The 12299-nt window shown below is 40.9% G+C and overlaps 1 protein-coding gene across 3 annotated transcripts in view; it reads right to left on the reverse strand.

Annotated features, from left to right (window-relative positions):
- Positions 1 to 12299, reverse strand: part of sytl5 (synaptotagmin-like 5) — a 57568-nt gene that overhangs the window by 41133 nt on the left and 4136 nt on the right. The window lies entirely within an intron of this gene.

Here is a 12299-nt window from a genome sequence, read left to right on the forward strand (position 1 = left end):
TGAACAACAATGAAACAATAGTGTTTGCTTATCAGAAACAAAAAGAGTAGAAATGTTTTCCACACTTAAAAAATATAATAAATATTTTACCTCAATAAGATTTTATATATACAACTATGTGTCACGGTTGCCACGGCGCCCAATCGTCCCCGCCCGTGTGGCACCAGCTGCGGCTCATTGACAGATTGGCTCTCTGTCTATTTAAGCACAGCGCTCTCATTTTTTCCTTTGTCAGTCCGTCAACGAACCTCTGCCCAGCAAGACGTGTGTTTTGACTCGGTCCTGTTTCCTGTTGGCATTTCCTGTCCGGTATTGTTCCCGTTTATTTTTGTCCTGTTTAATATTTGTATCCAGTTTCGTACCCGTCTATTTTTTGTCCTGTTTAATATTGATTTCCAGTTTCGCTCACGTCTACTTTTGTCCTGTTCATTATTCTCTCCAGTTTTCATTTCAGTCTAGTTTGTCCTAGTTTATTTCGATATCCTGTTTCATTATCAATCCTGTCTGTCCTGTCCTGTCCGGTATCAACCCCATCTGTCCGATATCTACTCGGGCAATTGGTATAAATCTCGTCGGCCTCTGGCTTCCCATAATTTCAAGCCAGACTGCTGCCTACCGTGCATGACTCCCCAGTTCCCGTAAAATAAAGGCCTTTTGTGAGAAACGTCACGCGTTTGGGGCCTGACCCTGTTCTGGTTCATGACACCATGTGTCACTTATTCACCAAGCATGCAACAACATGCATAAAAAAAAAACAGAATTAAATTGTGTTTCTGTTTACATCTGTTTGAGACTTCTGATGTTTATAGGAGTGTTACTATCACAGCGTCAAATGCTGGAAGAATTTCTGAAATTGTGAAGCTAGATTTCCTCTCCTGGATTTTCCCCTCAGAACGTTCAATCAACGATAAAAAAAGAGAAGAAAAATCCTGGGAAAAAAACATAACAATGCGAGTCGGGAATTCCTCTGAGCAATGTTTTAATTGCGTAGGTCGCCAAGTGCATTTGTTTAAGCTTGGAAGCGGAACTTTGTGTCATGTCCTGTTTGCTCAAGGGCAGTCAGTCGGAATGTTCAGTGTTTGTGTACTTGTGACACTAAACCTTCTATGACGCGCCATTACGTAGAAACACTCACACATGCAAACACTTGAGAAGATGTGAGATACAAATCGGATATAAAATAGACATCATAGCCCTTGTTAAAGTATAGTGCCTTGTGAAAGTATTGGCTCCACCAAGACCTTTTTGTCATACTGCCACATTTCAGGCCTCGAATTTGAAATAAAAATCTGAGACACAATAATGAAGTGTAATTAAAACGTGTTTAAGTTTTTATTTTATATTTACAACAAAAAAGGAAAAGTAAGTGTTGCAAATATATTGGCCCCCTGGTCTCTCAGCTCAGCCAACTGACCCAGGGCTTTTTCCAAGGACTTCTGATTAATACATGTCGACCTAGGTGACTACTTCCAAAATATTTATACACCTCCCGGAGCACAGTATCAAATGGAGGGAGCATCAAACCCCTAAGACCTGTCCATTCCTCTAAACTTTCCACCCAAACAAGGAGAAAACTAATCAGAGACACAACCAAGAAGCCCATGATCACATTGGATGACCTGCTGGCGTACATGACTGGTGGGAAAATCTGTGCATAGGACAACTATTTGTCGTACTCTTTACTTTTGCAAGGCACTGTATAGATGATTAGGTGAAGCATGAGCGTTTATGATGTCATCTTCACTCAACAGTATTCCAACAATGGCCACTGCAAGGGATTGATTATAAAAGGTGGATAATGCTTCTTTTCAAATATTATACAAACATAAGCTCCACTCACAATGATAATGATGACGAACAATGATAGACAGAGTGGACCTGTGTGTCATTAAGTCTCAGTTATAAAGCATCTGCTCTGTGATGGGCTAAGAGACAATAATATTATGAAACCCAGAGAACACACCAGGCAGGTTCGGGATAAAGTTGTGGAAAAGTTAAAAGCAGGCATGGGATACAAGAAGAATTCCATTTACACTTACTTCAGAGCACTGTGCGATTCATTATATCACAATGGCGAGACCATAAAACCACTGCAAACTTACCAATACCTGGGCATCCTTCTAAACTTTTAGCCCAAATACAGAGAAAAATAATCAGAGAAGCAACCAAGAGGCATATGATCACATTGGATGACCTGCAGTAAGGGTGATTTTATTTTCAGAACATTGAGGGTGCGGAGCACCAAGAGTGTTTGGCTGGTTAGAAAAAAAAAACTAATTTCATTTTAGTGATTTAGGATCATTCAACACTGTTGAAGAGTGTCACTTCTCATTGGTGAACATCATCTTACTATTATTATATTATTTCAAAGCGATCCACTGTGTAGCACTGACAACCATAAACAAATCAATTAGGAGGAGGGTTTGTGTATTTCTTTCTGGTTACTGTGGTTAAGAGACTCTCACCTGAACATCGGTCTTTAACAGAAAAAAAAAGTTATAGTCCATGCTGGTGGTGGGATGATGACCCACACGCATAGCTTACACATACACAACAATTAAGCAAGGCTGATTATGCTTACATTCGATTCAATGCAGAGAAAATGAGGACTAATACCGTTTGATGATAACAAAGTCAAAAATAGTTGTGTATAGATGCTCTTACTGTAATACACCGGAGCCTCCACAGAGTCTGCCGCTATGCCGCAAGTCACACTAGCTGAGCCAAAGAGGAGCGGTGCTAGGAATCAAATACACTCGGCCATTTCAAGGCAGTTTTGTTGTTTACAACTTTGTCTTGTTTTACTTTTTTTATTTAGTGTTTTTCATCTTATTTCAGCATATCCTGTCCTTCATTAAGGAAATGTGAGTTTTTAAAAAGCTATAATTTTTCGTCGTGGTTGGGTTGAATTTGGGGGTGCTTGAGCTAATTATGCCCATGACCTGCAGGCATACATAGATGAGCTGGGACAATCTGTGCATAATTAGTCTATAAGTCAAACTCTGCATACATCTACCTTTCATGGAACAGAAGATTCCTGTTTGAAAGAATATCAGAAACAGGCCCGTTTGGCGTTTGCGGGGAGACACACTAATAATAAGTTGAACAAAGTGCTTTGGTCAAATGAGACCAAATTTTAACTTTTCGGGCCGAATGCACAGGATTACGTTTAGCCTAAGAGTAACACTGCACATCAGCCTGAAAACACCATCCCCACTGTCTAACATGGTGGTGGCAGCATCATGCTCTAGGGTTGCTTTTCTTCAGCAAGGACTGGGAAGATTATTAGAGTTGTTGGGAGGATGGATAGAACTAAATATAGGGCGATTCTGGCAGAAAATATTTTGAAGTCTGCAAGAGACCTCACAATGGGGTCCATGTTCACCTTCCAACAGGACAACGACCCTTAACATAAAGCAAAATCTACAATGGAATGGTTTAAAATTAACACTATGGAGTGTTGGAGTGGCCAAACCAAAGTCCAGACCTCAATCCTGTAGAGCACTTGTGTAAAGATCTGAAAAATACTGTGCACAAAAGATCACTATCAAACTTAAAAGAATTGTGCAGTTTTTAAGGAAGAATGGGCAAATATTTTGTTCCAAGATGTGCAAAACATATAGAAACTTATTCAAAAAGACTTGTGGCTGTGATCGTAGAAAAATGAGGTTGGATAAAGTCTCATGTCATCTCATTATCTCGTTAGCTACACCGCTTATCCTCAGTAGGGTCGCGTGGGTGCTGGAGCCCATCCCAGCAATCATCGGGCAGTGGGCAGGGGACATTAACTCAAAATGGGCCAATATCTTTGCCACGCCTAGTTTTCAATTTTTTACTTTTTACCTTATCTAATACTGATTCATTTCATTTAATCCTGTGTCAAGTCATTTCATGAAAAACTACGAGTGCAGGGTGAATCAAACCCAACGCAATATCCAAATGCGCCAATCAAAAACAGTTGTCATCTACGTAAATGATGACTTTAATTCCTGAGGACTGTGATCTAATTTCACACTTTTGCAGTGTTAATAAGGTGTTAATGTCATGAAGGATTACACATTACACTTATTGCATCTGTCGTGTGGTAATCGGAACCACTCTGACGCAGACGACTTCATTCTGAATTTTATATACATATTATATATATATAATTCTATATTATATATACAGTAGAATATTCACATTATTTTATGAAATGAAAATGAAATGATCTGCATTTATATAGCGCTTTTCAAGTCAATGACTTCCCAAAGCGCTTTACAATGTGCTCCACATTTCCCAATAGCGGCCTTGCAGCCATGTAAGGCGCTAACCTGCTTATTGGGGGTCTTAGGGGTTCAGTGTCTTACCCAAGGACACTTCGACATGTAACACGGACGAGTCGGGATTCGAACCGGGATCACTTGATCCCAAGACGAGCGCTCTACCTCCTGAGCTACTGCTTTATGATAGTATTAATGCATAAATCACCCCTCCTCACCTCTGGTGTCATCCTCAGACTCAGGTCCTCCAGGGCATGGGAGTTTTGGGGGTTCGGCGCAGTTTCATAGCTGTTCCTAGAACTGTGCTCTTCTGGACTGAGGCTTCAGATATTGTTCCTGGGATCTGTTGAAGCCACTCTTCCAGTTTAGGGGTTACAGTCCTGTGTGCCTCACTACCATGAGGACCCACTGGGCTCTTCCTTCCACATTTGTTTGAGCTGGTCTTTCTCTTTTAACCATTAGTATTTCTGCAGTTTCTCCTGTTCCTTCTTCCTGATGTTGGCGTCAGCTGAGATGGCCACATAAGTAATCAATAATTAATAATAATATAATAATTTCCTTTGTATTGTCATTCTTTGTAACAATGTACACAGAACGAAATGTCGATACACCTGACCCGTTGTAGCGAGCCGATGCAGTCGCAGCCAACAGAGGGCGCCGCCATTTTACCAATGTTATAAGTCTTAGGTATGACTCGGCCGAGGCGCGAACCAGCGACCTCCCAGTCTCAAAGCGGGCGCCCTACCATCTAGGCTACTGAGCTGGTAATCACCACCCACTTCGGCTTTGTCCACCCCTACTATGTCCGCTTGCTTAATCAGGAGCTGTTAGTCAGTCTTGAAGGTGAAGTCCCACAGGACATTTACCCAGTCGTTCCTGGCGACTTTCCATAGTATGGCCCACCAGGATTGGGGTACTTAAATACCATACAGGTTGCAGATATTCCTGAATACTTTCCCAGCTACTTGGATGTGCATCTCCACAAACCCTGCAATGACTGTTTCAGAGGTGTCTTTTTACAGTCTTCATCTAGAATCTGATCTACTCTGGCCTCCAAAGCTCTTGTGCCTATGGCCTGTTCTTGGGTTGCCATGATCCGGGCCTCTGTGCTGTTTGTCAATCTTGCATTGTGTAGCCACTGGTAGGATTTCTCGAGGTCATCATGGAAGCAAAAACTTAAAAATGTGGTTGTATTTATTCAGTGTTAAAGATTTTTTCCCATTTAACCACACAATTGTTCAAAATTGCTCTATTACTAAGCTGAGCATCTGCAGATGAAATATGTGGCAATTCACTTGCCTCATGGCAGAGGGCGATAGTGAGACCAAGGATTCTGTTTTGGCACCCACCTTAGCTACGATTGAATAACCTTATCAATAGATGCTATCATTTAGAAGAAAAAGCACATAGACTACATTTAAGTGTTAAGGTAAGTCAATAAAACTGTTTTTTCTATGTTACAGTTTATTTATTGCTTTCTTGCTCTACCAATATTATGATGTACATTCATTTATTGGTAAATCTGACTGTGCCTCACCAGACACAAACCTCACCACACGTCCGTGTTATAGATGTACAGGCAAGCAGAAGTGGTCAAAACATTAAAAATGCATCAACGTGAGGTCAATAATGTTCCGCTTCACAGCTGCTGTCTCGGCCTACCCGCTAAATCAGATCTCTGCGACGTTGTGATTCCAGGGATGTCAATTACAAACACTCAAACGCACCCTAACTTTTGTGCAGCTGCCAAATGTAATGAATTTAAGATGGAAGTTAACATAAAAGATCATTGGGAGATTTTTATTGTTCCATCAAAGCACATTAGACTGCTTTTAAAAATAATAAAGAGCTGCAGTTAGCAGTTCACTTTTATTATGAGATCCTGAGAGCAAATCCTTTTTGTCACTATTTGTATGTTGATCAATTTGTCATATTTTTATATAAATACCCAAATAACTTTCATCTTTTCACAGTGGCAAGTAAAAAAGTCATTTTTCCCTAAGTTAGGCGCCCACACGTGAACCTGCCTGAACTCGCTGGTTTGTGTCTCTTCGACCACTAATTAAAAGCAAAGAGAAGGTGGCGTCGGCTCAGGAAATGAAGGCCACTCCTTCCAAAATGGGCAGCAAAAGGAAGGGCGGGTGGAAGCGACAGGAAGGCAAAGGGATGATTAGTTTAATGAGCTGTGTTGACGGGAGTCATCAGCATCAGGGGTCCTCAACAATGTCAGTGAGGTGACCTTACAAGCAATTTTGTTCATACACGCTTAAGATATGCAAGAGCATTTATTGATTATAGCTTTAATACGACGTCCCAAACTTAGGTCATTCATGTCAAACTTAGTTTGGCTCGGGGCCAGATACAGAATTAATGTTTTTAGGTGGCCAAAAGCTGTAAGAAAATGTTCACACAAAATATTTAGCTTTGATTTACGGTACAATGCTTTATCATTGAGCCTCAATTTGAATCCTACCCTACAAATTATAATCACAGATGAAAAGGGATCATTTCTAAGCATAACACATAAATTCATAAACAATGAAAAAAATGATTTCCAGGTTTGGCATTAATGTGTTAACTATTTGTTTATTTTACTGGTTGAGTAAATTCGGCTTTACATCTGGACCAACTTACCACAAACATCACAAGCAAACAAATTTAAGTGGGAGCTATGAATAATAATATGCTTGCCTAAAATGTGATACAAAATACAAAATTAAGAATGTAGCAATGAACACGCAATAACATCACATCACAATATTATGCTGAGGCTACTAAGGCTGAGGACAGACTGCACAATACTGTCTTTGACATAAAACAAGACTGGATGGCGGCTCTTTTACACCTTTACTGTCCTCTAGCAGCGGGAAGAACAATTTCATTAGTATTTATTTAAAATAAAAATAAAAAACTTTTGATCGAAATGAGCTAAAGATTTGCTTTTTTTGACTTACACAGGAAGATTACATGCTGCACCAAATCATCCAACGGGACGCATACAGCCTGGGGGCCATATCTTTGACATACCAGTCTTAGGTCACCAGATTAAAGTTGTAATATGATGAAGAAGTAAGTAAAAGATTTAATTTTCAAAGAAGGGTAATATTTAGAGGTTTATTTTTATTTAATCATTGGTTAGATGGAGTGATGGAGTGATTATATAGAATGAAGGGATGGTCAGATGGATATAAATTATAGTTATATAATTTTGTCTCTGCATATTGTAATGTAATGCAATTTGTCATGAAAATTCACTAGATTTTAAAAATTTATCATATAGCAACAGGGAAAAGTTGTGTTTGTAAAAGTAATACAAGTACCTGCAAAAATCTAAAATAATAGGCTACACTAGTTTTATTCCTTAAAAAGCACAACTGCTCTCGCTCTCTCTTTCTCCTCCTCCTCCGCCCTCCCAACTTCCACCCTCCTTCTCCCATGCCCTCTCCCGTTTTTCATATATATAGATATATATATATATATATATATATATATATATATATATATATATATATATATATATATAATATATATAATTTGGAGCTGCAAAAATACAAACACCTTATATGAGCCTTATAATGAATCCAACACATCCTTTATATATCTACATTAGCTATTTAGCCTCCTATTTTTATTATTTAGTTGGTTGCAGCACATCCTGTAGAGAAAGATGCACCATGTAACTACTCTGTTGTAGGATAAACATCAAGTTTGACCTTATTACGAAATAAATGAATTACAGTATGTTTGTTGCTTTAATAAAATTAAAGAAATGCAAGAAAAAAAAAAACGGGACCGTGCATAAAGTGCCGCCTATCAAGGAAATAAAAAGAGTGTAATAAAACGCAGCATGCGTTCATAAAAATAAAACAGCAGCTTTTTGATAAGCTAGATGAAATCAAATTAATACAATTTAAATTTGATTGTTGTGCCGCAAGTCATCCATCCATCAATCCATTCATTATCTGTACCGCTTATTCTCAGTAGGGTCGCGGGGTTGCTGGAGCCCATCCCAGCTATCGTCGGGCAGTGGGCAGGGGACACCCTGAACTGGTTGCCAGCCAGTCGCAGGGCACACAGAGACAGACAACTCATTCACTCATTCACACCTAGGGACAATTTGGACCGACCAATTAACCTGACATGCATGATTTTTGAAAGTGGGAGGAAACCAGAGTGCCCGGAGGAAACCCACGCAGACATGGGGAGAACATGCAAACTCCACACTGGGAGGCTGCAGTAGCTGGACTTGAACCCTGAACCTCTGCACTGTGGGGCTGCGCGCTAACCAACCAGCCGCCGTGCCGGCCGTCATGGGTCAGTGTATGGGTAAAATGCAGTAGCACCCTTGTCTCTCTTTTGACTAATCAACGCACCCGACCTTGGGCCTGAGCAACAAAACAAAACACTATCCCTAAGTGTCATTCAAAATGTACACAGCAACAATTTGAAATTACTAAATAAAAAAGCTACTTTGTTACTAAAAGTGCCTATGACGGGATTGTATTCTTACCCTTTTAAATTGGGGCTGTAGGTTATGTTATATTGTGATAATGCTCCTTTAAGAGGGGCGGAGAGGAAAAAGTTACAAAGGAGAGATCGGCTGAAGTAGTTGAAAGGTAATATTTATTCCACACATTTTTGTAGCATTGGAAAACGTTAACAGTTTTTGTGCCATGTTTATGCTACAGAAACCATGTCAAAAGAAAAATAGATTTTCTCCACAATCTTCTTTTTAATTTGTAAACATTTTTGGACAAGCGCCACGGAGCCACTAGCCAGCGCTAAAGAGCTGTTGCTGACCAGATCAAGACATGATTTTTATATCTTGAGTAAACCGACAATGTATTTGTGGATCTGAAAAATACGTGTGCAAATATTTTCAAACAAGTCTCTTCCCATGTAGGTGTTGGTTAAAAATTACGGTAAAATTACGTTTTTAGTTGAAGAAAGTTCTTCCAATTACATTTTACAGCTGGGAAATGCTTCATAGAACAATGGCATACAAACTAATGACAGCCGCTGCTAATCACAAGGGAAGAAGAAATGCACCGGCTAAGCACAGCCACCAGAGAGCAGTGTCAGTGTCATTTGTCATTTGAGCAGACTTGTTGAGGTTAATGGCAACAATTTCAAGCATTACAAGCACTTCACCCCAGATTATAGACATTTTCATTTCTGAAAACACAACATAAAATTCGAGCTTTTTCACCAATTTCAAGCAGCTGTACAAACGCTAAAAAATATATAGTTGCAACTTTATCAGCATGTCATTTAACTCAGAAAAACACACCTGAGATGATAGAGACTGAAAGCACTTCCATTTACTGCATTAAGTTGAGCCGTGTGGACCCTATACCGGTCAATTATGTTAAGGAAGGAGCTGAGCCGGAAGGCAAAGCTCTCGATTTACCATTCTATCTACGTTCCTACCCTTACCTATGGTCACGAACCTTCGGTCATGACAGAAAGAACAAGATCCTGGACACAAGCTGCTGGGATGAGTTTCCTCCGCAGGGAGGCTGGGCTCTCCCTTAGAGATAAGGTGAGAAGCTTGGTCATCAGGGAAGGACTCAGTGTAGAGACACTTCTCCTCTGCATTGAGAGGAGCCAGCTAAGGTGCCTCAAGCATCCTTATCAGACCTGGACGCCTCCTGTGGGAGGTGGTCAGGGCATGTCCCACTGGTAGTAGGCACCAAGGAAGTCCCAGGACACACTGGAGAGACTATGTCTCCAGGCTGGCCTGGGAACGCCTCAGGATCCCTTCCGATGAGCTGGACCAAGTGGCTGGGGATAGGGAGGTCTGGGTTTCCCTACCGAGGCTGCTGCCTCCCGTGATCCGACCCCAGATAAGCTGAAGAAAATGGATGGATGGATGGATGGATGGATGGATGGATGGATGGATGGAGTAGAGTGCTCCCCTTGAAGCACATCAAATTAAATTTCACGTCCGCTTAATACTGAACCTCAAAAAGGACAAACAACATGCGCAACGAGCCACTGGCTCAGCCTCTCTGCTTCCAGTGTGCTTCCTGACGCAGCTTCGGATGTTATCAAGGCAATTTGGCAGCCTCGCTGTGACGAGCTGGATGCTTGAGCTTGAACGCATCGTCGCACTCGTTCCCGTCTCTGTATTCATAACCGTGGCCGAGCTAGCTTTTCGTTTAGGGCCGCAAATGCATGGCGCCTGATGTGCGGCACCTTCCAGAGAAAAATACTGTAATATCACCGATAAAATCATCATAATCTTGCATCGAGGCAGGGGAACGTGTTAGTAACCTGTCCCATTAAAGGCTGCCGCGTGTGATAAGTGGAATAAAGTGGCGCTTTTAAAAGGTCAAAGTGTCATCTATTGACTGTTAGAGGATAATGATTGCAGCAGAAGTGATAAAATGGAACACAGAGATTCTCTCCCTAGTAGAAAAAAAAAACATACGGAAGGTTGATAATGTGCCTTCTACTGTAAATCACTGCGAACAATAATAACTATAATGAACTTATTGAAACCTCCCTGGCATTCTCAGTCAAAACTGAAAACACATTTTTCTGATTCAAATAGATATGGTGGCTGTGCATACAGTTTGGCGGAGAAAATCTGACTTTTCAGCCAGTTTCACCATCAATATATTGGGACACGAAAAATGATCAGAGGATTTATGCCCCCCGCCCCCTCTCTCCCTCACACGCTCTCTTCCTCTCTGTCTTTCTCTCTTTCTTAGTCTTCCTCTCTGGCTAGCTCTCTCTCTCTTTCTTTTGCTCTCTCTGTCTCTTTATTTCTCTATCTCCATTTCTCTCTCTCTCTCTCTCTCTTTCCTCTCTCTTTATATCTGGCTTTCTCTATATTTCTCTTTTTCACCATTTTCTCTCTGTGTGATGCTCTCTCTCTATCTTTGACTGTCGGTCTCTTTCTCTCTCTGTAATTTTCCGTTTTCCTCTCCCCCTCTCTTTTTCTAGCTCTCTTTTCCGTCTCTCTGTCACTACCTCGCTTTCTCGTTCTTTCTTTCTTCCTTTCTTTCTTCTCACAGTGTTTCTTTCTCTCTTTCTATCACGATCTCCCATTTTCTTCCTCATTCTCCCTTACTGTATTCCTCTCTTATTTTATTGCCCTCTCTCTTTTTTTTCAATTGGGGCGGCAGTAGCTCAGGAGGTAGAACGCTCGTCTTGCGATCAAGGGATCCCAGTTCGAATCCCGGCTTGTCCGTGTTACATGTCGAAGTGTCCTTGGGTAAGACACTAAACCCCTAATACCCCCAATAAGCAGGTTAGCGTCTTACATGGCTGCAATACAAGGCCGCTATTGGGAAATGTGAAGCACACTGTAAAGCGCTTTGGGAAGTCACTGACTTGAAAAGTGCTATATACTGTAAATGCAGATCATTTCATTCATTCTGTCTCCCTCCTTTTTCCTCTCCCTCCTCTTTCCTCCCTCTTTCTTTCTGTCTATCTCTGTGTGCCCTGTGACTGGATATCCACCAGTTCAGGGTGTGCCCTGCCCACTATCTGACTGCTCCCGGTGTTTTTTTTAATGGTACTGAAACACACTCGCTGTATTCCAAATATTTTCTACTCCCTTCTTCCTAATTTACGCTGGGGGCGAAATCCACCAGACATAAGTGAGATCTTGAGCCCGAGCCTGACCTGACCCTTTCATTCAGGTGAGGCCAGGCTTCTCTCTCGCTGCATTTTTTTTAAGTATTCACCCGTCTGAATTTTTCTTGTTTTTTCTGCCTCTCTCTCTCTAAGGGCCGCACTAAATTCTTAAGGACCTAGTGCTGCTGTGGTTTATAGCCCAAAATGACGGATGGCCTTAAAATGTTCTCATCAACTCTTAATTAAAAATCTGCCAATCATAGAAAATTGTTGCTTAATTTAACTTCTGCAGACATATAAAAAATGGAAATGTTTACAGTCTTGTTTAACTCGTGTAACAAAAGACAGGCTTTCATTTGTTGTCATGAGTTCCCTTTCCTCTATAGTCCTCACAAATAAAATAGGAAATTGCAGGTTTGCTTCAGGTTTAGGCCTATAAATCAAGATAAC

The sequence above is a fragment of the Urocampus carinirostris genome, chromosome 14, assembly GCF_059441175.1.
Source record: "Urocampus carinirostris isolate Australia breed hairy pipefish chromosome 14, RoL_Ucar_1.0, whole genome shotgun sequence".
Classification (NCBI taxonomy): Eukaryota; Metazoa; Chordata; class Actinopteri; order Syngnathiformes; family Syngnathidae; genus Urocampus; species Urocampus carinirostris.